This window comes from Equus quagga, chromosome 9, assembly GCF_021613505.1.
Source record: "Equus quagga isolate Etosha38 chromosome 9, UCLA_HA_Equagga_1.0, whole genome shotgun sequence".
Lineage (NCBI taxonomy): Eukaryota > Metazoa > Chordata > Mammalia > Perissodactyla > Equidae > Equus > Equus quagga.
In genome coordinates, this window is record NC_060275.1 from 18,101,952 (window position 1) to 18,125,458 (window position 23,507).

The 23,507-nt window shown below is 44.3% G+C and overlaps 1 protein-coding gene and 1 pseudogene across 1 annotated transcript in view; one reads left to right on the top strand and one right to left on the bottom strand.

Annotated features, from left to right (window-relative positions):
- Positions 1 to 418, bottom strand: part of ZNF532 (zinc finger protein 532) — a 108,537-nt gene extending 108,119 nt beyond the window's left edge. The window contains exon 1 of the mRNA XM_046670953.1: positions 400 to 418. The gene's annotated coding sequence lies outside the window, so the exon portion shown is untranslated. The remainder of the gene's footprint in view (positions 1 to 399) is intronic.
- Positions 263 to 23,507, top strand: part of LOC124244965 (inositol hexakisphosphate kinase 2-like) — a 78,338-nt pseudogene continuing 55,093 nt past the window's right edge.

Below are 23,507 nucleotides of genomic sequence, written 5' to 3' on the forward strand. Positions count from 1 at the left end.
GCGCGGCGGCGGCGGCGGTGGCCCGCCACGCCGGGGCCTACGGCTGCGGGTGCGGGCCCGGGCGGCGGCGGCGCGGCCCGAGCGGCGAGCGAACAAAAGGGAGCGCGGGCGAGGGGGAGGGGGCGGCCGGTGGGGGAAGGGAGGCTCCGGGGAGCGGGGAGGCGAGAGCGCGAAGCCCCGCGGCCGGCGGGCGCGGACGGGCGGCCGGAGCCGCCTCTGCGGAGGGAAGAGGCGCCCCGCAGCCCTGCCAAGTCTCGCCCATATGGGGCTGCTGGAGTGCAACTTCGCCCCGGAGAGCGGGGTGGTGGTGGTGAGGGGATGGAGGGAGGGCTGCTTTTTTTTCCAACGACATTTCAGGCTCTCACCCAGTCCTTGCCATGGCCCCAAGCCGCAACTTACTCGAGTGGAAGGAAGCAAGGCCTCGCCAAAGATGGTTGAAAAAGCCCGTGAGCCTCTACCCAGGATCTTGAAGCCAAGGTGGTGTTTTGTTATCCTCGTAATGGTGGCAAATAAGTAAGAGGAGAGCACGCTATCTTCAGAGAAATTAATCTGAAATTCTCCCTGGAGGTGGAAGAAGGGGCTCTCTTCTGTGCAGTTAGTGGTTTGGAGCCCTTTTCGCCTTAAACTGAGCCACAAAAGAATGGAAGACACCCCCTGGGGTGGGGAGAAAGCCCTGGTGTAAAAGACACACGTTTTGCTTTCAGAGAAAAAGCCACTGGGGCCAGATTGGAACATGGCATGTTCAGTTCATGTAGTTTTTTTTTTTTTTAAATGGAGGAATGATATTGAGTAAACAAGATGTAATAGCTAGGTCTTTAAATTCAAGAAGGGAGATGGTGTACAAAAATGTAACAAGCACGTATTGTACATACAGCAGGTGGTCATAGCCTACAGAACGCAGAAAGATACATCTATAAACCCGGTAAAGACCACAAAGGTGCATAATCGTTAACACATCCGAGAGCGAGACAACACATTAGAACCACATCAGGCATGCTATTTATCCAGTCCTGTGTCCTGGTTCCTACATGATTCAGACATGCGCTCCATTGAAAGGTTTTTTAAAGCGAGAGAGAAACCCCATGTCAAGCTAATTGTGCTTACCCTGGAAATAGGACAAAATGGAAGGATCTGCAAAAATGTCACCATAACCTCTTAAAAAGGCTCACTCCTGTTTGAATGGACTCTGAAGATTCTAGTATTACTGGAGTAGCAGTGAAAACTCCCAGCCTAGGAAGCGTTTCTGAGTATTTTATTTTAAATTAGATTAATTGGTTAATATTTGCAAAGTATACTGAAGAGTTTTTTTTTAAATCTCAGTGTGCCTCTTCTTTGCATTAACTTCCATTGAGGAAGCCATTGTTCTCTGTTATGGGGACACTGTATGATGTAAATTGGAAGTAGAATTTTTTGCTATTTAAGACTTTTCATGTAAATGAACCGAGTGATTGTCTCACAGAAGAGTTGTTGGTCTTTAATTTCAAACAGCAAATTGGTTGGAGGGGCGCATAAATTGGGACATCTATTTAAATGTGTTTAGAAAGACCTATGTAATCTGCAAATTTTGCCAGCCACGGCATCACATTTATCAGTGTTACAAGATAATGAAATTGAAACTCTCATCCTTTAGCCTGAAAACAGTGCCGGTACTCTGTGGGTTGAGTTTCAGCTGTACCTGGGCTTGATTTCATTTGAAAGGAGGCCTTTTCTTCTCCCAAAGGTGGGCCTTTATTAATATGCATATAAAAACACTACATGCTTTGAACGGTATACAAGGACACGCTTATCTGAAATCTTGATAAGCTACACACATTACAATATACGGAATTTCATACTGTACATACTGTAGTAAATCCTAGGTTTCCTAGATTCGGAATCTTTGTTTACTTAAAATACTCTCTTGCCCCTCCCCCATTCCCTTCTCTTAAGCGTTGAAAGCACAGGGCAGCAGTGTTTGAATGGTCACAAGAATTGTACTACCAAAACTCAAGTCTGGATTGCTTCTCATAAAGAGTCTTCGGTGGTGGAACTGCCTCACGGCTTCATAATGCCAAATACTTTTTGAGCAGAGCTTCGTATAAAGCTCAGTGTTCTGGTCAAGGTTTGGCTGGAAGAAATTAGTTTGAAAGCACAATTCATCATTTGTACAAATGGCAACAGATAACATTGCATCTGCTTTTAAAAACCATAAACAACCAGAAAAGTAAAAGATAATAATTTCTTGCAAATTATCTCAGTTCTATTTTTATAAAGATTTCGGAGAAACCCCTTTGCCAGATAGACCAATAGTTACAAGTACAGCACCCATTTTAATCCATTCTGCGAAATCACTGAATTTCACAGCAGAAAAAAAAGTTTTTAGTGTAAGTTTTTTAAAAAAAATGACACTGCCCCTCTTGCAAAAAATCAATACAAAAGTTTAGGCTATTATTCCACCTACGTAAGGCTATCTTGGGCCCCACTCTGCTTTGGGCAACAATAGAAGTAACTCAACTGCAAGAATGAAATAAACTATTATTTGAGTGCTGTAGATAAGAGACTGCAGAACAAAGAAATCATATTATTCTTATGCCAAATAGAAACTAAAGGAATTCCAAATCCTTTGGGATTTTGTTGTTGCTGTTTTTATTGCTAACTCTCGATGTCTTACATTATCCTCCAATCAGTGTATTGCAAAAATCTCAGCTTTTTTTTTTTTTTTTTTAATCCTTTTGTGGTTTGAAGCCGCTTTGCAGGCGCATATTGCTATCAGTCTACACATCATACTTTCCCTCCAAATTCCACAATGAAACTGGGAAATTCCTTTGTTAGGCAGAGCACACAAAAGGTGTGCTCCTTGAGGGAAAGGAGAAGGAAAACAAAAAGAAAAGTCTTTTCTTTATCTCACTATCAAAAGGCCTTGCAAACCACTCTTAAACTGAGGGCCCCATGACTTGAGCTACACATTTTTTAGCTGAAAACTAAGCGAGGCCTAGGCCTTTATGGAGTTTAATATGTTAAATTTGTTGGCTTGTTTTTAAAGGAAGTTTTACGCTGTTCGACACTAGCAGTGTAATTTAAAGATCTGTACTGAGTGGCCAGCACAGAAAAGGAAAAAAATCTTTTATTTTTAACATCAAAATATTGATAGAATGAGATGGTTTTTTTTGTATTTTTCTGACAACATGAAAAAAATGCTGAAAGAAATCATAACCAGATTTAAATTATTATTAGCCTGCCAGAAATAGACTGTGGGGAGGTCTAGGGAACAATTCCCCTTATCCTTTGTCAGTGATTTCATCACAGATTTTCTGTAGCAAAGCCTCCTCCCCTTTTCCAATCCTCAGTTTGGAAATGTCTGCAAAGGTCCTTTACTCAGAGACCTGAAGGGGTGGGGGTTGTGTTCTGTTAAAAGATAAACTGAGGCGTATTAAAAGTTTTAAGAGTTTATTTGAGCAAACTGGGATGGAATAGGGCAGCGCCAAACCGGAAGCGGTTGGGAGCGCTCCCCCTACCGGAGCCAGGGGGAAAGACAGAGAAGGCGCAAGCAAAGAAAGGAAATGATTTGATTGGCTATCGATTAAAGCCCAATTGGCTGTTTGTGATTGGTTGTCCATAGCGTTTCAAATTCGTAACCTTGAGGTATTTACGGGCTTAGATTATGGTTTGCTTATGTAGGCCACCACCTCATTACAGCCACCTCAATCTAATGGCCTCCTTGTTTAATTGATTTAACTGTTCGAAGTTGGGTATTATTCCAGAGGCCCCTAGATATCTGAGTGAGCTCCGAAGTCCTGGTTACTGGATGGATCCGCTTATTTTATCTCTCACTGTCTCTTGAGGTCTAAATGCTAGAAAGGCAGCCTTGCCCGAGGAAAGAGAAGGGTAGGGACTGAAGAAAGTGTTTCATGGACTCAAGAGAATCAAAGAAGGGCCAGAAGTATGGGGTAGGGCTACCAGCAAAGAATCATCTTCAGGGCCAAAGGACAAGGTCTGTTAAGAACTCTAAGATTTTTCTAACTCTTTCTAAATTTTACATTACGTCTGGGCTTCTTTGAAAGGAACTGGTATTTGGGCTTGTTTCCTACTCTCTAAATCCAAGAGGAAGGGAAGAGAAAGAAGAGAAAGCTAAAAAGTTATCTGAGAAAAGGAAAAGCAATCAGGCTTAATCCTTTAAGGGGAAGGGAATACGCAGGAAATGGAGACTTAGTTCCGCCTAAGAAGGGAGTTTATTGGTCCCCTGCAGTACAGAGGCTCCCTGGGCACTATGGATGTGAATCTTCCTCTTTGCATCTGCCGCCCCCCCGAGCACCCCCACCATCCACACCAGTTAGCACAATGCCTTGTGTATCCCATAGTTGAAATGAACTAGTTCCTTGTGAACTAAGAAATGGATAATAAACCCACAGGCACCTAAAAGTAAGCATGTCTCAAAGTAAACATAGATCTCTTGCCACCATAGGGGATACTATAGAGCTTTGTCTAGAACCTCTCTTCAAGGGGTACCCCTGTCCCATGGCTGCTGAGATTATTGGCTGCTCACCACTCACAGCTGAGTCCCTCCATGCAAATGAGGTTGGCTGCTGTCTTGTGCCAGTTCCTGGGAACTGTCTCATCCAAGTTTATACTCCCTCCCAGGGAGCAGCCGATGTCTGCTGATGTAGAGATACAAAGCTTGGCCTTCTTGCCTTAATTTGAGCCAATTCTGAAGGGCCATCCCAGCTCCAGAGCTCCCTGTGGGTTGGCTGAGGCCTTAGTCAACATAGCATTGTGGGTCAGCCTCTTCTTCTGCCTAATCCTGCCCTCCTCACTCCCTCACAGGTGTATCTGCAGAGTGTCCAGAGCCTGTTTCCAGGAAACAGCGCCAGACACCCACCAAACCAGATCCATCTCCCTTGACTCCATTCTCTCATCTACTCCATTGCCACCTGCTGTGGATTCTATCTCCCATCTGTTGATTCCAATCCCTTCTCTCCATATCCATCACCCCGAGTCAACCTTTGGCACATCACCTCAGTTTAGAAGTGGTCACTAACCGGTCTCCATTTCTCCAAACTGGACAATTTTCAATACGTTCTCCGCACTGAAAACTCTAGAAACTTTTCTAAAGGTATCATCCTGTCACCTGTCTCCTCAAACCTTTCCACATCTCTCCATTGGCCTTAGAATGAGGTCCAGACTCGGTAAAAGTGACTTAGAAGGCTCTCCCATGATTCAACCATTTGCCTGTCCACATCCCTTGCCCTTCCCTCCCCACATTCCAACATCCAGTCTTGTTGAACTTTTTCTTCTTCAAGTGAGACCTGATTGTTCTCACTCAGGTTTTCAAAACACTGCTGTTCCCTCTTTCTGGAAGACTCTCCTCACCCTTCCCTGCACTTCTTCCTCTAACTAACTCTTCATGTATCTTTAGGTCTAAATTTATGTCACGCATTTGGACAAGCCTTCCCTGACCTCCCCCCATATATACAAGCTGAGTACCGGTGGCCCTGACATGTGTCCCTAAGTTGTCTTTTTCACATGGTATTTGAAGTGTATTTGGCTCTCTCCCCATGAGACAAGAAACTTGTGAGGTCAGGGACAATAATACTTTGGTTCACTGAGGTCTCCCCAGTGCCATCACATACAGAAAGGCACCTAAAAATTAGGTGTTCAGGGGGCCGGCCCCAGCGCCAAGTGGTTAAGTTCAGACGCCCTGCTTCGGTGGCCCAGGGTCTCGCCAGTTCAGATCCTGGGCACGGACGTGGCACCGCTCATCGGGCCAGACTGAGGCGGTGTTCCACACAGCACAACCAGAGGGACCTACAACTAGAATATACAACTGTGTACTGGGGGGCTTTGGGGAGAAGAAGGAAAACAAAATTAGGTGTTCAGAACATCAAGATTGATTGCATGCCTATAGGGGTTTTCTTTTTCAATGACATTTAGAGATAAGAGATGGTCAAATACAAATAATTTAATGATAAATTTATTTAAGATCCAAAGCCACGTATCACTGGGGAAACCTTAGTTATTTCTGGAAAGGTAGAAAACACAAATATAAATTAAAAAATGTTAAAATATGAAAATAATAACCAGAAAATAGACTGCAAAATAAAATACATTCATTTGTCAGCAAACAGTTGGAAGATGCTTAGAAAATATTGCTGTAGATTTGAAGAAACACGTATTAGAATAAATTACACGATGTGGGAGGATTGCTCTACTGTTGAAAGAAAAGAACAGCTATTTCTAACATGCCGCCGCCTAGGGTAGATGCTTGATCCTGTTCCAATGATGACATATCTGAAAAAACTGATTTTTTTATGAACAACTAAATAAAAAATTTTGCAGAGGGGCTGGCCTGGTGGCATAGTGGTTAAGTTCACGCACTCTGCTTCCGCGGCCCAGGGTTCACAAGTTCGGGTTCCAGGCACGGACCTACACACCGCTTGTCAAGCAAGCCACGCTGTGGCAGCATCCCACTATAAAATAGAGGAAGATCGGCACAGATGTTAGCTCAGCGACAATCTTCCTCAAGCAAAAAGAGGAAGCTTGGCAACAGATGTCAATATATAATTGTTTTTAACTATGTAGCAATAACAACTAAAGAAGTGGCCTCTATACAGGAACTTAAAATTCCAGGATTAAATTACAAAAGTTCCTACACACAAAATTCATCACTGAATCATTCACAGATAAGTTACTGCAGCCAAGAAATGGAAGCCAGAAGTTCACAGATCGCTACAGGATATCACCAGTGAGGTTAATTTTATTTTCATAGGGGAGGGGGTGTAAGAAGGACTGTACAACGGTCCCTTTAAAGAGGGACTGTTTACCGTACTTTGAAGGATGAGACATGACTATTGAAATCTTGTGTATCACACCGTGGTTGCTGGCTATGTTATGGCAAAAATTTAAAGATAAGTTATGCATTGTCTTTTAAAAAGAGTGGTTTCAAATTTGCCCACCTTTTTTTTGGTAAATGCTATCCATAATATGCTGACAGATATTTTGTTAGAACAAAAACCTGTTTAATCTGTCCCTTTGAGGTAAAGATAATATTTTAACCACAAAAAGGAAGTGATTGCTTTTAGAAAGAAACTCATGCTATGGAGAGAGCATTTTAGCAACTGATGTTTAGAAATCACTCGTGATTTGGTACTTAAAATTATGTATGAATATCACTTTTGACAACTATCAGATATGTTCACTTAAAATATAAACAGTATTTTCTAAACTGTCAAAAAAACCCAGATAGTTTCAGTGTGTTTGAACCTATCTGTTTAAAATATAGAAATGCAAAGGCAACTTCTTCTAGTTTACATTCAGAAACAATTGACCAATGATGGGAAACAGATTCATCACCCAAATTTCAACTAAGCCTTTTGCATAGTTGGTAGGTGAGATTGAAAAATAAGCATTGTCATTAAGTGGTAAAAATAACCCACCTCTTCCAATGGCACATAACTTTGTGAAGCATCTCTTCCCACTATGACAGCGTTGAAAACAACCAACATTGAAGTAAACTGAACTTAGAACAAGATCTTCAAATTGCTTTATCAGAATGTGTTAGATCAAGACTTCCCAAAAAGCGGCATATTCAACATTTAGAATTTTAATGAGAACAAAACACGTTATACCACTAATAAAGAAAATTAAATTGTAACCACATTGTTTAATCCATCATAATTTCAGCCTTCTTTGCCTCCCATTTTTGTGTATAATTTGTAATGTACATGACATACTAGGATAGTACTCCCTGTATTTAATTTAGAGGTAAATATATAGGTGATCCATCGAGACTATAAAGGCCACTGGGTTCGAAACATTTCCTTGAGTGGACAAGCTCAACTTTTGCTGGACACAGTGAAAACCTGTATTCCTTAGTTTCACTGCACTGACAGTCTAGATTTGGGGAAATAAAATGCATGTGGTGCTGAATAAACTCATTCCAAGTATCAGGTAAATAATCATGACCACACTTTTTTTGCTTCCACCTCAGCCTCTCGCCAAACGTAAAAGTGCAATGTAGACTGCACCACTACAGAGAGCTCCTGGGTCCTCCTTCCAGACGGGGCCTCTGCTCTGACCTTTCTCCCATCTTAGACATCCCAGTCCATCACTTACAGTGTTCAAGCAACTCTACTGTAGCACGTGGAAAATTCAGAGCAGAAACCACAACCAGTTAAGCTGCCTCGGGCACTAGACACACTAGACACCATGCCCCACGCACGCTACTCAGTAGCTTTGCAAAGGAAGCCCTACAGGTGCTGCCTGTCTGTCTAGATTGTTTTAACTAATCCATCCTCCTCTTACCCTTTAAGCACAAATTAAGCCAACGAGAATAAAGACCCTTCCTCTAGAGGCATAAAGTAAACCCTTGGGCCCCTTTTTGGCTGCCTCCCTTAAACTGTAGTCTGAAGGATTTTCCCTACTTTGAGAATTCTGCATGGGGCCCCTGACACCAGCCCCTTCTTGAAATTCTCTCTTCCCTCAACTTCCGCTGCACATTTCTCCCTTCCATACAGATCATTCCTTCTCAGTCTTTCTTCTTTGCCGATTTTCCTACATTCCTCTGCAACATATGGATTTTCTCAAAGTTCTATCTTTGGCCCTCTTTTTTCCTAAATCTGTGCTTCTTGGGGAAACAATCCCTCTCAGGGCTTCAAGTATCTCTTTCTTCTGGATTCCCAAATCTGTGTTTCTGGCCCTAATATCTCCTCTAACTCCACAATGAATTGCCAAGTAAATTCGAGAAATGACTGACAACCACTTACAACTCGGGAGGTCCAAAACTATACCTCCTCCTCTTCCGTCCTCCACCACCCGCATGTCACTCAATGGCCCCACACTCCTTTCTCCATCCCTCGATCATCTTCCACTCCCTCCTCCAAATCCAGGAGGAGAATGCAGCCAGTTCTTTCTGCACCCTTCTCAACATGCTCGCCCCCAGTTCCTGCCCAGGTTGCTGCCTTGGATTAAGCAACTCTCTCTCACACAGACTTCTTAACTAATCACAAACCTCTTTTCAATGAATTTCTTCCCACCAAACAGCCCTTAAACAACCAGTTTATCATATTAAATGCGTGTTTATTTAGGAATAAACCATGTTATTCCTTTCCTCTAAAAAAAAAAGTGTCCCCTTGTTAAAAGTTGGATCCCCAAACATGACCATCACAACCTATTGATAAGGCAAAGCTGAGTTCAAGGGTGACCATGGTACATAAGGGAGAACGCCACCTCAGAAAACTTGGGCAGGGTCTCTGAGGGAGGTGGGTAAGGCGCGAATTTATTGAGAATTGGACACTTGGTTTAAGGTGGGTCTATCGGTGTGGGAACTTGGCTAGGAAGGAGAAGAATCCAGGACTGGTGGAAACAGCAAGGTGAGGACTTCAAGGTAAGGGATTTAAAGAATCTTAGAGCACAAACTATTGTGTCCTTTTCCATTGAAGAGCTGATAGGTCTTTGGAGAAGTTCCTCTAAGAAACAATCAAACCATTTTCTTGGGCAGGAAAGTTCTGGCAGAATAGAAAAAATGCTAATTAAGACAATGGAATAGCTAAGTCATGTTAACACAGATTCTAGGTGTAGTTTAGGTTCTCAACATCCAGGCTGGGGTTGGGGGTAGCCAGTTTTGGCTCTTGCTGATTTTGCCCCTTCAAGGCTTTCCTAATTTGACTCCAGCCTCATCGTCCATCTCATCCATCCAGTCTGAGGTCATAGTGCCAGGTGACCAGAGAGGAAAGAGAGATCATGCACAGAAGTATCCCAAAGCCTTTCTCTCTGGAACCTACTAAATAATAAAACATTTGGATAAATAATAAAAATTTCAATGAAAAGGTCTGAGCCCTTTATCCTTAGCAAATCCAGAGCATCTTGCCATAAGAAAGGGGGAAAAGTGGGGGCTGGCCCCGTGGCCGAGTGGTTAAGTTCGCGCGCTCCGCTGCAGGCGGCCCAGTGTTTCGTTGGTTCGAATCCTGGGCGCGGACATGGCCCTGCTCATCAAGGCACGCTGGGGCGGCGTCCCGCATTCCACAGCTGGAGGGACCCACAACGAAGAATATACAACTATGTACTGGGGGGCTTTGGGGAGAAAAAGGAAAAAATAAAAAAAAATCTTTAAAAAAAAAAAGAAAGGGGGAAAAGTCTTGCCATCTGGAAAACCAAGACCGTTGTAGGATTCCCGCCTGATCAGGTGGGTAGGATCTGAGGCACGCACAGGGCAGATCTGGGAAAAAAGCTGTGTTTCCATTTTCCTTCTCTTAGCCTATATTATTTTGTGTTAAAATATTTATATTGTTTCTGCTAGGAAGCTTGTCACAGAAGAAACAACTTTCCTTTTTTATTACTGTCCTAGATAAGATGTGAATAAGCACTTAGAATTAAATAGCAAAAGCCCATGAGCAAATATAAACCCAGGGAAGGCCTCTCTCTGTCTTAGAGCTGTGGATCTCTAGGTAGCACTTGGAAAACTGTTCTTTATCTGTTATCCGGGGCACCTTCAGCGGCCCAGGGTTTTGCCGGTTCGGATCCTGGGCGTGGACATGGCACCGCTCATCATGCCATGCTGAGGCGGCGTCCCGCATGCCACAACTAGAAGGACCCACAACTAAAAAATATACAATTGTGTACTGGGGGGCTTTGGGGAGAAAAAGGAAAAATAAAATCTTAAAATATATATATATATGAATGGTTAATACAACTGTGGACTGATGTAGAGTTAGACCAACCCATTTCAGTTATTAAATGCTTGCTAGTGCGGAGCCCAATTCTTGACATGGGAATTGGACCTCGGGGCCTCTGCAGTGCTATTCCCGCTCTCTTTGATGCTCTTTCCACAGTTATCTACCTGCCTGGCTCCCTCCCTCCCTTCAGTAATGTCTCCGTTCAATTGTCACCTTGTCAGAGGGAGTTCCCTCACACCCTAACTAAAATCGCACCATTTCCTCCCTAGCTAGCCCTTGACTCTGCTTTCTTGTCCCACAGCTCTTACCCTACTCAGCTTTATATTTAAGGTTGCCAGATAAAACACATGCCATCTTTGGAGTCTACTTGTACTAAAAAATGCTTCATTGTTCATCTGAAATTCAAATTTAACTGAGTGTCTTGTATTTTTATTTGCTAAATCTGTCAACTCTAATTATATTGCATCTTTAATTCCTTTCCCTCTCATTCGAATGCAAACTCCATGAGGCAAAGATGAGGTCAGTTGGATTCACTGCTCTAAATTCCCAGCATCTAGTGTTCTGGGGCCTTGTCAAGCTTGGCATACATTAGGCACTCATAAGTGTTCAGGAATGAAGGAAGAAAGCGCAAAGCAACAGAACGCCAACTGAGGACTTAGTGCGAACGGGGCCATGCATGCCTCACTCCCATCTGGCCTCTGCCGTCTCCTTGGAAAATTTTCAATTGTAACGGGGATTCCAAGGATGAAAACATTTGCTTTCTGGTCCAGATACTGGATTAAGACCACCAGTACATACCAAACTGCCAAACCCCGGGCAAAGGACAGCTTACAAATCCTACTGATATAAATCAGAATTGAGCCATAAATTTGGCAGTAAAAACACAATCCTTTGTTTTTTTTTAAAATACCCCTTATCCATTCCTCATCTTGCCAAGCATCTCTGATCTACAATCACTGGATTTCCCTCCCCAAGTGCATACACTCTATTATTCCTCCATTGAGCTCTCGTTCTCATAAGCTAGAAAACAAAACTACATCCATCAAACATTGTCTTCAACAGCTAGTCTTTAAAATACTTGGACACATCTAGGGTGATAGTTTGGGCAGCTTCATTTGATGTTCTGACAACTGAGTATTGTTAGTTTTGACTCGGTTACTTAGAGAAGACTTTGTAATTCTCCCCTAATCACTCATGTGTATTTATTCAGCCAAATAACTCTTGTGACCCGTGGCATTCCTCTTATGGGTCTTTTCCAGAGACAGGAAGCCAAAAGGCGGTGGAAGCTCAGAAAGCACACCTTTTCCACCCAGCAGCAGAAAGGAAGGGCTTCTTGCCATGGTTTCAACTTTGAGTTTTCACCCACAAGGAAGCCAGGTCTTCTGTTTCTTCTGCTTATCCCACACCCCACCCACCTGGAGGGGAAAAAAAAATCCTACTAGAAAACATCGACCTTTATACAAATAAATTGCCAAGTATTTTTTTTCTTGCTAAATCCTTTAAGCTTTGCTGTGCCTTAACCATAGAGCATAATTATGAGCAATGTATATCTCAGTACATCTTGAAGTAAATGACCGAAGACTGACAATACACTGGTGGGATACAGGAAGAAAGTGACAAGGAACAGATTGCTACTGAAAACCTGCCAAGAAAATTTCAAACATCTAAGAAGCAACCCCAAAAGAGAAAGTGGGAACAGGTGCAAGACCTGGACAGCCAGGCAGGTTGAAGCTGAGGTGTGGAACAGAGATACGGCATGCTGTGCTGTCTACATTGGATCTCTTGGACATCTACTATGTTCTATTCAACATAACATTATTTCCAAAGTTCAAAAACATCCTCCTGCCTTTATAGGCAAGCCGCATTCTGAAAGAGCCTTTTTGCTCTCAATAGTTGTACTAGAAAACGGTGAAGCCTTTAGTGTGCTTCGGGTGCATGGGACTCTCACCCTCTGCCCTAAATGACCACAGTCAGCCAGTTTGCTATACTTCCGTGGTTCTTGCATCTATTTCTCCTAGTACTTCGACTTTCCTTGAGCTGCCAGGAGTTGCTTCTGCCTTTCCTAGGGGACCTGCTCCCGGCAGCTCCTCCTTTTCTAATCAGCTACTGAAACCAAGTAACCAAGTTGGTAAGAACCATGACTAAACCAGGAGGAGGAGCGCCAAGCTCCTGGAGTTTCCATCTTCTGGCGGTTTGCGAGCATCCCCCTCCCCCTACATTCCTCAGATGCTTTAGAGAGCTGGCTTTGCAGGATCCGTGACTCCTTGGTGTGTGAGTTGTGGGAGCCAGGATAATACTCAACACTTATGGAGCCCTTACTTTCTGCGGGGTAATGCTCTAAGAATTTTGCTCTGGACGTATACCTCATTTAACCCACCTTCTCTCACACAAACCTATGAGTTGAGTCCTGTGATTATCTCAGTTTACAAATGAGAAGACTAAGTAACTTTCTTAAGCACACAGCCTTGAAGGATGGAGCCAGCATTCAATCCCAGGCAGTCTGGCGCCATGTTCTGTTGACCACTGCTCCATATGGAAGCCAAGCTTGAAAGCCCTGAGTCATCCACAGCCCTCCTGTAGCCTTTCCTCCCTGCTCTAATTTTTATCGAGCTTGTGGACCTCTGTCTCCCAAACACCCCATGGCTCTTGGGATAAAATCCAGCCCCCTTATGTGGTTTACTCAGCCCTCCAAAATCCAACTCTTGCTTACCTCCTCAGCCAAGAGTCAGGCCCAAGGCCCCTGGCGAAGTCCACCCCCAGATTCTTCAGGGTCTCATTGTTGGAAAAAATCTTTCTTGCCTTGAGAGCTCTGCACGGGGCACTCAGTCCTCCGCCTCTGCCTGGCTAGCCCTTACTCTCACCATTCATGCCATAGCTTGAAGCCCACTTCCTCTGGGGAGCCTCGGAGGACTCCGGTCCTGCAGCTGGGAGCTCCAATAATACCCTGTATTTCCCCAATTTGTTGCATTTATTCCACAGCACGGGGGTTGCTGGTCTCTTATCTCTCGTGGACTATAAGCTCGAAGAGGGGAGGACCCCATGTCTGGTTTACCATTATATCCCCAAAGAGTAGCAAAGTGCCTGGCACATGGCAAGAGTAGCAATAATCATAAGTAATTTTTTGCATTCACTCATTCAACAAATTGATGGCGTGCCTACTAGACATCATACACTATGGTACTCAAGATTTTCTCCTTTAATCCTTCTGCAAGATGACTTCATTTATTCTTCATAACAACTCACTCAACAACCCAGTTTATAGATTAGGAAAGTGAGACGTAGTTTCTTCTGCTAGAAAAACAAAATTGCCCAAGATCCCAGTAGAGACTCAAATATATCTTTGTTGAATGGATACGCGCGGATGCATGGACCCTGGTCGGGCGATGGAGGTTTCCAGACTGATACCCCTGAAGGAAGTCAGAAATAAGGTTAAAAGTTTACCTCCTTAGAGGTGAACTATTAAAAAATCTAATATAAAAGGCCTAAGACAGGCAAAGCCCCCTTAAGAGACAAAGCTTGCCAAGGCAAGACTAGACTGTAATCTAATTGAAGGAATTAGCATATCTAAAGAAAGAATGTGTCAATCAGAAGAGGGGGGTTGGTCAACTTAGAACCTTGGGAAAATAAACTCCAGTCGAACGCAGCTTTGACAGCGCCCGGCCGAGAACCTTTCCCGGGGGAGATGCCTGGTAACGTGGCAGGTGTAGCCCGGCGCGCAAAGAATGCCGCCGACAGCCGAATCCCCCGCTTACCTCCCCCGCACCGGTCCCCCGCCAGCCCACGACCCGACTGTGATTCCGCTTCCGCCCGCAGGGAGAGCCTAATAATAGCTCCCATGTACTGATCTGCGTCCTGGGGCGGGCACCTTTCGGACTCTCCTTGTTGCATTTCAGCCTCACACAGCCCAACTTCCTGCCGAGGAACCCAGGCCTCGGGGAACAAGAGGGTTTGCCCAAGGTCAAACTGCAGATGTGGACAAACAGTGGAGGTTGGGACCCAGGCTCGCCCAGCTCCAGGGCGCAAGATTATCTCTCCTCTCCCTTGCACGCACCCCTCAACATGAGCATACCTGGACCGAGAAGAGCTCTTCTCCTCCTTGTAGAAAATAACTGAGTCGACATTCTGGTTTGTGCCCTTGCCTCATGCGGGGCTGGTTTCATGCATGTCTTCCCCGAGAAGTGAGTCCACCTCAGTTTGTTAAGGTCGAACCTTCTACACTTCAGAGTCCTCCTCCATCGCCCTCGCTCCTCCCTGCCCATCGAACAACTCACAAGAACATAGAAATGCTCCCTTCTCTATGCCGTTCCTACCTCCCGCCACCTGCCCTCCTGCCATCTCTCCCTTAGAAACAATCGCCATCATTTATGGGCACCTGGCATCCTGCTGGGGACTGAAGATAAAAGGAAGAAATGTGTACTCTCCTTAAACCGTTTAACATCCCAACTGTTACACTTTTGTGAATGAAAGGGACAATCCATTAGTAATTAAGCAGCACAATAGGCATAACCCAGAACCACCAGGCGAAGGGGACGTGTGTATTCACCCTATGCACTTGGAAGTCCGGGAGATGAATCAGCCAGTATATAGCTGTGTGATCTTGGAAAAGTCACTGAAACTTCCTAAAATTCAGGCTCACAATCTGCATAAGGACAAAGCATTTCCCCCTCTTTCAGGATTCCCCCCTCTTCAAGTGTGGGCTAGATTTAGAAGAAACAGCAAACCATTTTAGCCTATGCACTGACAGGCACCCCGTGCATGATTTTAGACATTTTCCCCCCAGATCTATATAGACAGGACTGCAAGGATAAGAGAACAGCACAGTGAGAAATATGTGCATAAACCTTATGACCTGTATTATTCATCCCCTTCTCTCTGCTCCCACTCTCCTGTCCCTGGCTCTTCAAACACGCGCCAATGCCTCATTAAAGACTCAAAACCATCCCATTAGGTCCAAATGCATGGAAACATATTCATGATTATTCAAATGATCCCCCCGTAATATAATCAGCACCGCCTTCATAAATATTCATTTTCGCTGTGCTAATCACTGTGTAATCTTACAAGAGGGAGTGCCTCTGTAATCCTCTTCCCTTTTGGCCTCCCCTCCCTCCTCCCTTTGTCTGATACTCTTTTCTCTACTCCTAAGCCTTCCTAGGTCTTCACGATCTCTTTCAGGGTAAAGATATTTCTGGTTCTGATCTAAAGCATTCTTTATTTATCTCTATCTGAAGATTATTCTACGAGAAGGTTATCCTCTTCTGAAAGGAGGGCTGACGAAGGCCCAACAGCTCGTGATTCTCAGGCATCAGTACATCCTTGATATTCTCTGTAATGGACAAGAGAGGTTCTCTGCACGTTTATAAATGGGCATCCCAGGCAGATCCTGCACTGGAGGACCACCCAGAAGAATAGCCCCTTACAGGTTATGTTCTGGGATACAGACAAAGCAAACAAGGCTCTGGAATAGGGCACGGAATGAAATAGGCACAATAGAAGGCGAGGCAAAAGCTAGCAGTGGGGGAACACTGGGGGCAGGAGGAACCAGGGGGAGGCAGGAGATGAGAGAGGGAGTAACTCAGGGCTGAGTGTGGCATTTGGAATCTCTGTTGCAGCTATGTACCTGGATAGTTAGGCTGACGATCCTTTATCCTTATCCTGCTGTCTGCCTCTTGCCTAACTTGACCATCTGTCATTGACTGCAGCAACCATGTGTAAAATCAGGAAATAAACATGAATTCGAGCAAGGTGGAGCATGAAGAAGATTCCTATAAGAACGATGAGTCAGTGGAAGTTAATCCTTTAAATGAAGCCCCCCAAGGAGCTTGTTTCCTGTCACTAGGACTTGGCACAGTGGCAAGGAAGAGCCCTAGTTCTCGTGAAGAAGTGCATATGCATGCATAAGCCCACAGAGAGCAGAACACAGGTGGGTCGCAGTGGGTCGCATGATCATCCTTTCTCAGTAGCCAGAATAGTTCCCACGATAGTCTATGTGTGCATTTGCTGGCAAGAAACTGTCTATACCATTTATATCCTTTGACGGAAAAACATACAAGAGAAGAGGAACGTTTTTATGGTAAAGGACTTTGGAAATTCTAGAATGGGGACAAAAATAACACGATTAAAGGAAAAAAGATAATAGCAGTTAACATAACCTCTAGGCCCAGATAAAAAGTGTAAGTATTCAATATTGTATGCTGCTCTCTAAGATACAGGGAAATCTCACCGTTGTCTTTAATTTTATATGAGAACCGTTTTACTGTTCAAGCTTTTTTAGGGTATAAGGAAAACCCACTGCTGCTTACAGTTTGAATAAGAATCATTTTTCTTTTCAAATGAGAAGCAAATTGCTCCTAAATACCAAATATGTATAGGATGAAAATGAATGGAAAACAGCCTCTAAAGCAATACTTTCAGTAATTTCATTTGTCTTCTTAAAGGCATGAAAATAAGATGGCTTGTCAAAGAAAGCCTTCTGTTTCCCGAAAGGGAAACAGAGAACTCTACCACGATAGAAAGAGGATGCTGGTGACAAAAACCATTATCAATTTTTCACGGTTGATTTGTTAGTGGTTTCAGAGAGATAAATAATATTACTTTCTAATCCAAAGAGGTCTCATACCTGAGATTTGCAACATTATTTCTTAAATCAACATAGTTTTCTCTTCCTAGGAATCCTCAGAAAACCTGGAGTCCCTGATTGGGTTTAATGAGATTTACACAAAGGGAGTTGTCAGTAACCACAGAAACAGGGCAGGGGTTTCATAATGATTGTGCTTGAATTGTATTCCAGTCTGAAAAGAGCCTTTTTAATTATAGGGTTTTGAGGCTGGGGGGAAGGGGGAGGCGGGGGGGAGGGGGGGGGGGGGGGGGAGGGGGGGTGGGAGGGAAGGTGGGGGTGGATGTAGTTTTTCATGGTAAGAGACTGAAAAGTCTTTTATCTATTTAAAAGGATGGCAGGTGGGCTCCACTAGCAAGTCTTAACCCCAGGACTCAGCTTAACCCTGGAGAAAATGTTTTTCCTTTTCAGCCCTCTGTATCTGCTGGTTCTTCACTTCTTTAAATCGCTAGCTCTTCAGATGGAGTTTAGCAGGCCTGGGGGTGGAGGAAGGTTCGGCTGAGGACAGCTCCAAGGGTTTGAAATCCCTCTGCAGAGCAGAGTTCCTGGAGATGCTACCGTAGTTCTGCGGGCGGCTTGGGCCCGGAATCAGCCGCTCCCAGGCAACGAGACCTGACCTGCTTTGAAGCTGATGACACTCAAGCCTGAGACCCCGTTTCCAGCTTAGCTGTGCAGGACTGGGGTTTTTGATGGTGTTATGTAATTTCAGCCCGTTTGAGTTTCCCTAGTTGATTTCTCACCTTAAACCTGAAGACATCAGTGGAACTCATTGTAGCAAGAAGCACAATCAGTTAATATGGCAGATGTGAGGTCTGGAACTAAATCTCAACACAAAAGGTCAGGGCCCAGAGGCCGTCTTCACAGGGGAGCCATGCTTGGAGGGCCAGCTTAGCATCCCTTTGGGTTCCTGTCTTCTCAGGATCTACCTCTCCTCCACCATTCTTTTTATTTTTTATTTATTTATTTTTTGAGGAAGATTAGCCCTGAGCTAACATCCACCGCCAATGTTATTTTAATGTTCTTACATTATTGAGAAAATGAATCATGTACCTAATCTGTGACCCAGCAATTCTGCTCCTGGTTATCCACCCAAGGAGAAGGAAAACATATCTACAAACACTTGCACAATAGCCTTCTTCTTTTTTATTCGGTGAGGAAGATTGGCCCTGAGCTAACATCTGTGCCAATCTTCCTCTATTTTCTATGTGGGATGCCGCCACAGTGTGGCTCGATGAGCAGTGGGTAAGTTCATGCCAGGGATCCAAACCGGTAAACCCCAGACCACTGAAGCAGAGCGCATGAACTTAACCACTATGCCACGGGGCCGGCCCCACAATAACTTTCTTAACAGCTTTCTTTATAAGAATCAAAATCTAGACATAGCCCAAATGTCCATCACCAGTAGAATGGATAAACTATGTTGTATTTGTAAAATGGAATATTACTCAGCAACGAAAAGGAACAGACTATAGGGACACTCAACAATATGGTGGAATCTCAAAAACATTTTTACTGAGTGAAATAAACCTTACACAAAAGAGTACTCCCAGTTTGATTCTATTTATATGAAGTTTTAGAACAAGCAAAGCTAACTATGATGGAAAAACATCAAAACAGTGATTTTTCCCTGAGCGGGTGGAATTGACCGGAAAGTGACAGAAGGGAACTTTCTAGGAGAATGGTAATATTGTATATCTTGGTGGAGACTTGGGTTACATGGGTGTGTAGATTTATCAAAAATCATCAAATGATACCCTTAAGATTTGTGCACTTCACTTTGCAACAACATGGATGGACCTTGAGGGTATTATGCTAAACAAAATGTCAGACAAAGGGGCCAGTCCGATGGCACAGCAGTTAAGTGTGGACATTCTGCTTCGGTGGCCCAGGGTTCGCCAGTTCGGGTCCTGGGTGCGGACATGGCACCCCTTGGCAAGCCATGTGGTGGTAGGCGTCCCACATATAAAGCAGAGGAATATGGGCATGGAGGTTAGCTCAGGGCCAGTCTTCCTCAGCAAAAAGAGGAGGATTGGCAGCAGATGTTAGCTCAGGGCTAATCTTCCTCAAAAAAAAAAAAAAAGACAAACACAAATATTGTATGACTTCACTCATATGTGGAAGATAAATAAACACACAGATATGGAGAACAGATTGGTGGTTACCAGAGGGGTAGGGGATGGGGGGCAGGGCAAAAGGGGTAAAGGGTCACATATGTATGGCGACGGATGAAGACCAGATTTTGTTGGCAAACGTGATGCAGTCTAGACAGAAATCAAAATATAATGATGCACACCTGAAACTTATATAATGTTATAAACCAAAGTGACCTCAATTGAAAAAAAAAAAAACCACACGTATACCAAGTGGTCAAAAAAAGATAAAAAAGATTTCTGCACTTCATTGCATGTAATTTTTAAGGTAAGGTAAATTACATACAAAAGCTTTTCAGTATCTTGACTGTGGTGTGGATACATGAACCTGCACAGGTATACAATTGCATAAAACTTAATGAACAGACACACTCACACAAATGAGTACAAGTTAAACTGAGGAAACCTGAGTAAGGTCAGTGGGTTGCATCAATGCCACTATCCTAATTGTGATCTTACACAACAGTGTTGCAAAATGTTATCATTAGGGGGAACTGGACAATGTGTGCAAAGATCTCTCGACATTATTTCTTACAACCGTGTATGAATCTATAATTATCTCAACAAAATTTTCAACTAAAAAAGATAATACACAAATAGTCTACTGAACCACATGCATACTGAAATGTCTAGCGGTGAACTGTTCTCAGAAATACATCAAAAAAAAGACGGATTGGGCCGGCCCAGTGGCGCAGTGGTTAAGTTCACACGTTCTGCTTCTCAGCCGCCCGGGGTTCACTGGCTCGGATCCCGGGTGCGGACATGGCACCGCTTGGCAAAAGCCATGCTGTGGTAGGCGTCCCACATGTAAAGCAGAGGAAGATGGGCACAGATGTTAGCTCAGGGCCAGTCTTCCTCAGCAAAAAGAGGAGGATTGGCAGTAGTTAGCTCAGGGCTAATCTTCCTCAAAAGAAAAAAAAAAAGACGGATTGAGGGATGATTGGAGAAATGTTTAGATGGACAGATGTGATAAAGCAAATACAAAATGAAGACAGGTGGTGGGTGTCCACTGTACAATTCTTTCAACTTGTCTGTATGTTTAAAAATTTTTGTAATAAAATCTTGGGAGGAAAAAGTAGACAGTAGCTGGCTGTGGTACCGCTGCTCATCAATGCCAACAGGGCCCCAGATGCTTTCTATTTTTGGCTCCTTCAATCCTAGCGTGTTGGCTTGTGCTCTCAAACTTTTCCGTCTCATGGTTGCAAGGTAGCTGCTGCTGCTGCAGACATCAGATCCCCGTTAGAGGGAGGGGAAAGGCAAAGGTGCCTCTGTCCCCCTCATCAGGAAAGGAAAAGCTTTCCCGGACAACTCCCAGCAGATTTCTCCTTACCTGTCGCTGCCCTGAACTGTGTAACGTGGCCAACCGTACCTGCAAGACAGGAGGGAAAGTGATGAATTAGCTGGGCACCTTGTCAACCCCCCGCAAACACACACACAAATTTGGTTTGTTAGCAAAGAGGGTGGGATGGACACTGAGCAGATCACACCTATTATTGGCCACACTGCCTGGTGTCAGATGCTGCTGGCATTGTCAGAGGTGTGCCCATTTCTGTGATTCTGGCATGAGCTGCTTCCTCTGAACTTCCATGTTAGCTGGGCAGTATAAAGACACTCCAAAACATATGTGATTCCAAAAGTGCGTGGCTGAAGAACTTACGTAGCTGTTTCACCCAATGTATCATATAATTTGGGGATCCCACTGGTGCCACGAGCCATATAGCTGAAAATGGAATTTAACTGGGCAAGAAATTCACTAATACCCCAGAAACGAGATGCCTTGAATTTCTTCTATTTTGAGATGACGTTTATACAGCACATTAAAAAACAATCAGGTCTAAATGTGCATTCTTTGTGTATGCAAATCTGAAATAATCTGAAAACTTCAAAGGTATTACTCGGTAGGCTCAACACATCTGTGTGTGTCACCGGGTACAAACCCATAGGAATGACCTCGGGCCTGAGAGGCAGCAGCCGCTTCCAGGTCTGTGAGCTCAGGACCCGCAGGTGTTCTATTAACTTGGAGTAACACCCACCGCAAGGCTTGACGCTCCTCTGCCACAGCTCATCTGTAATTGGATGACATCCTTACATTTTTAGATCCAAAGTAAAACACACACCTTATAACAAGACAAAATCTTCATTCAATTTTTAACTATCACTAATGGGCACTCCCAAGAATTGTTTCTTAACGTCCTAAGGAAAGGAAATTACTACTTGACCGGCCCACTTGGACAGTCTCTTTCCTCACCCTCTATGACGTCACAGAGTCCTGGCCTTTTCTGTGGTGGGAGGGTCTCTTTCTCCTCCTTCCCTCATCCTGCCTTCTCCAGGCTCAAAACTCAAATTCAGTTTCCATCAAAGTCACTTATTGGTGACCTTGGGCAAGTATTTAACTTCTCTGGGCCTCAAATTCTGTATCTATGAGAAAGAAACAAGTGATGTCTGTACAGGATTCATGTGAAAAGTCAATGAGGGGCTGGCCTGGTGGCATAGTGGTTAAGTTCGCACACTATATTTTGTCTGCCTGGGGTTTGCAGGTTCGGATCCTGGGAGCCGACCTGCATGCCACTCATCGAGCCATGCTGTGGTGGCATCCCACATACAAAATAGAGGAAAGTGGGGGACCAGCCCCATGGCTGACTGGTTAAGTTCGTGTGCCCCGCTTCATTGGCCGAGGGTTATACTGGTTTGGATCCTGGGCGTGGACATGGCACTGCTCATTAGGCCATGCTGAGGCAGCGTCCCACATGCCACAACTAGAAGGACCCACAGTTAAAATATACAACAATGTACTGGGGGGATTTGGGGAAAAAAAACAGAAAAAAATTAAAAAATAAATAAAAAATAGAGGAAGATGGGCAGTGACAGTCTTCCTCAAGCGAAAAGAGGAAGGTTGGCAACAGATGCTAGCTCAGGGCCAATATTCCTCACCAAAAAAAAAAAAAAAAAAAAAAAAGTCAATGAAATGAAGTTTTGGAAAGCAGCATGGCACAGAGCCTGGTATAGTCGTGCTTAATAAACATTAGCCTCTTCCCTCTATTACAATAGATGGCACTGTTCTTGCCATTTAAAATTAAAAAAAAAAAATCAGTGTTGCCCATTGTTTTAAAATAGAGCACATTAATAGAAAATTTGAGGTTTAGTAAGGCCAACAGATGAGGGCTGGTCAGGAGGCGGGAGGTGAGGGGTTGGGATGGGATGGACAGATGGACTGTGGGTAAGAGCCTCGATGGTGGTTTCTGTGGGAAGGAACCAGGCAAGGCAGGGTCAGCCAACTTGGAGTTAGCTAGTTTGCATAATGTCAGTGGGTTCAGGGGCGGAGTGGGTGTTCTTGGTTGTCTGCTACTTGCCCTGCGGTGACCAGGGCAGGTAGATAGTGACCCAGAGTGTGAGAGCCCAAGAAAGAAGGGGTAGGGAGCCTCTGGCATAGTTGGAGCGCATTTGAAAAGTGCACTCACTGGTGAGTTGTCCACTCTCGCTAGGCATTGGCTAACCCTGGGAGGGACAGTCCCTCCAGGGGCAGCAAGGCTCCACATGTCAAAGCATCTGAATGCAGAAAATAAAAGACATGGCTACTACACCAATGTTTAGAAATTGAGATATTTCATGGAAGAATTTGGACTTGTGACTTCTCTGTATGAAGTAGGAGGATCTTACAAAGCTGAGACTGTGTCTGGGCATGGCCACAGCAGATGAGACCTGAGCTGCTGCCTCCCTAGGTGAAGCCTGAGAGCTCCACAATCCTCACCACTCCCTGCTGCCTCAGCCTGCTTCACTCCTTTACATGCCTGGCTCCATAAGCTGTTTCTTTTCTTTTCTTTTCATTTTTTTTTTTGGTGAGGAAGATTGTCCCTGAGCTAACATCTGTGCCCATCTCCTCTATTTTGTATGTGGGACACCTGCCACAGCATGGCTTGATGAGTGGTGTATAGGTCTGTGCCAGGGATTCGAACCTGCAAACCTGGGGCTGCCCAAGCAGATCATGTGAACTTAACCACTACATCCCTGGCCCAGCCCGGGCCGACCCCTATTTTTATTTTTTGATTATAGTCATCCTCACGTGCATGAGGAGGTATCTCACTGTGGTTTTAATTT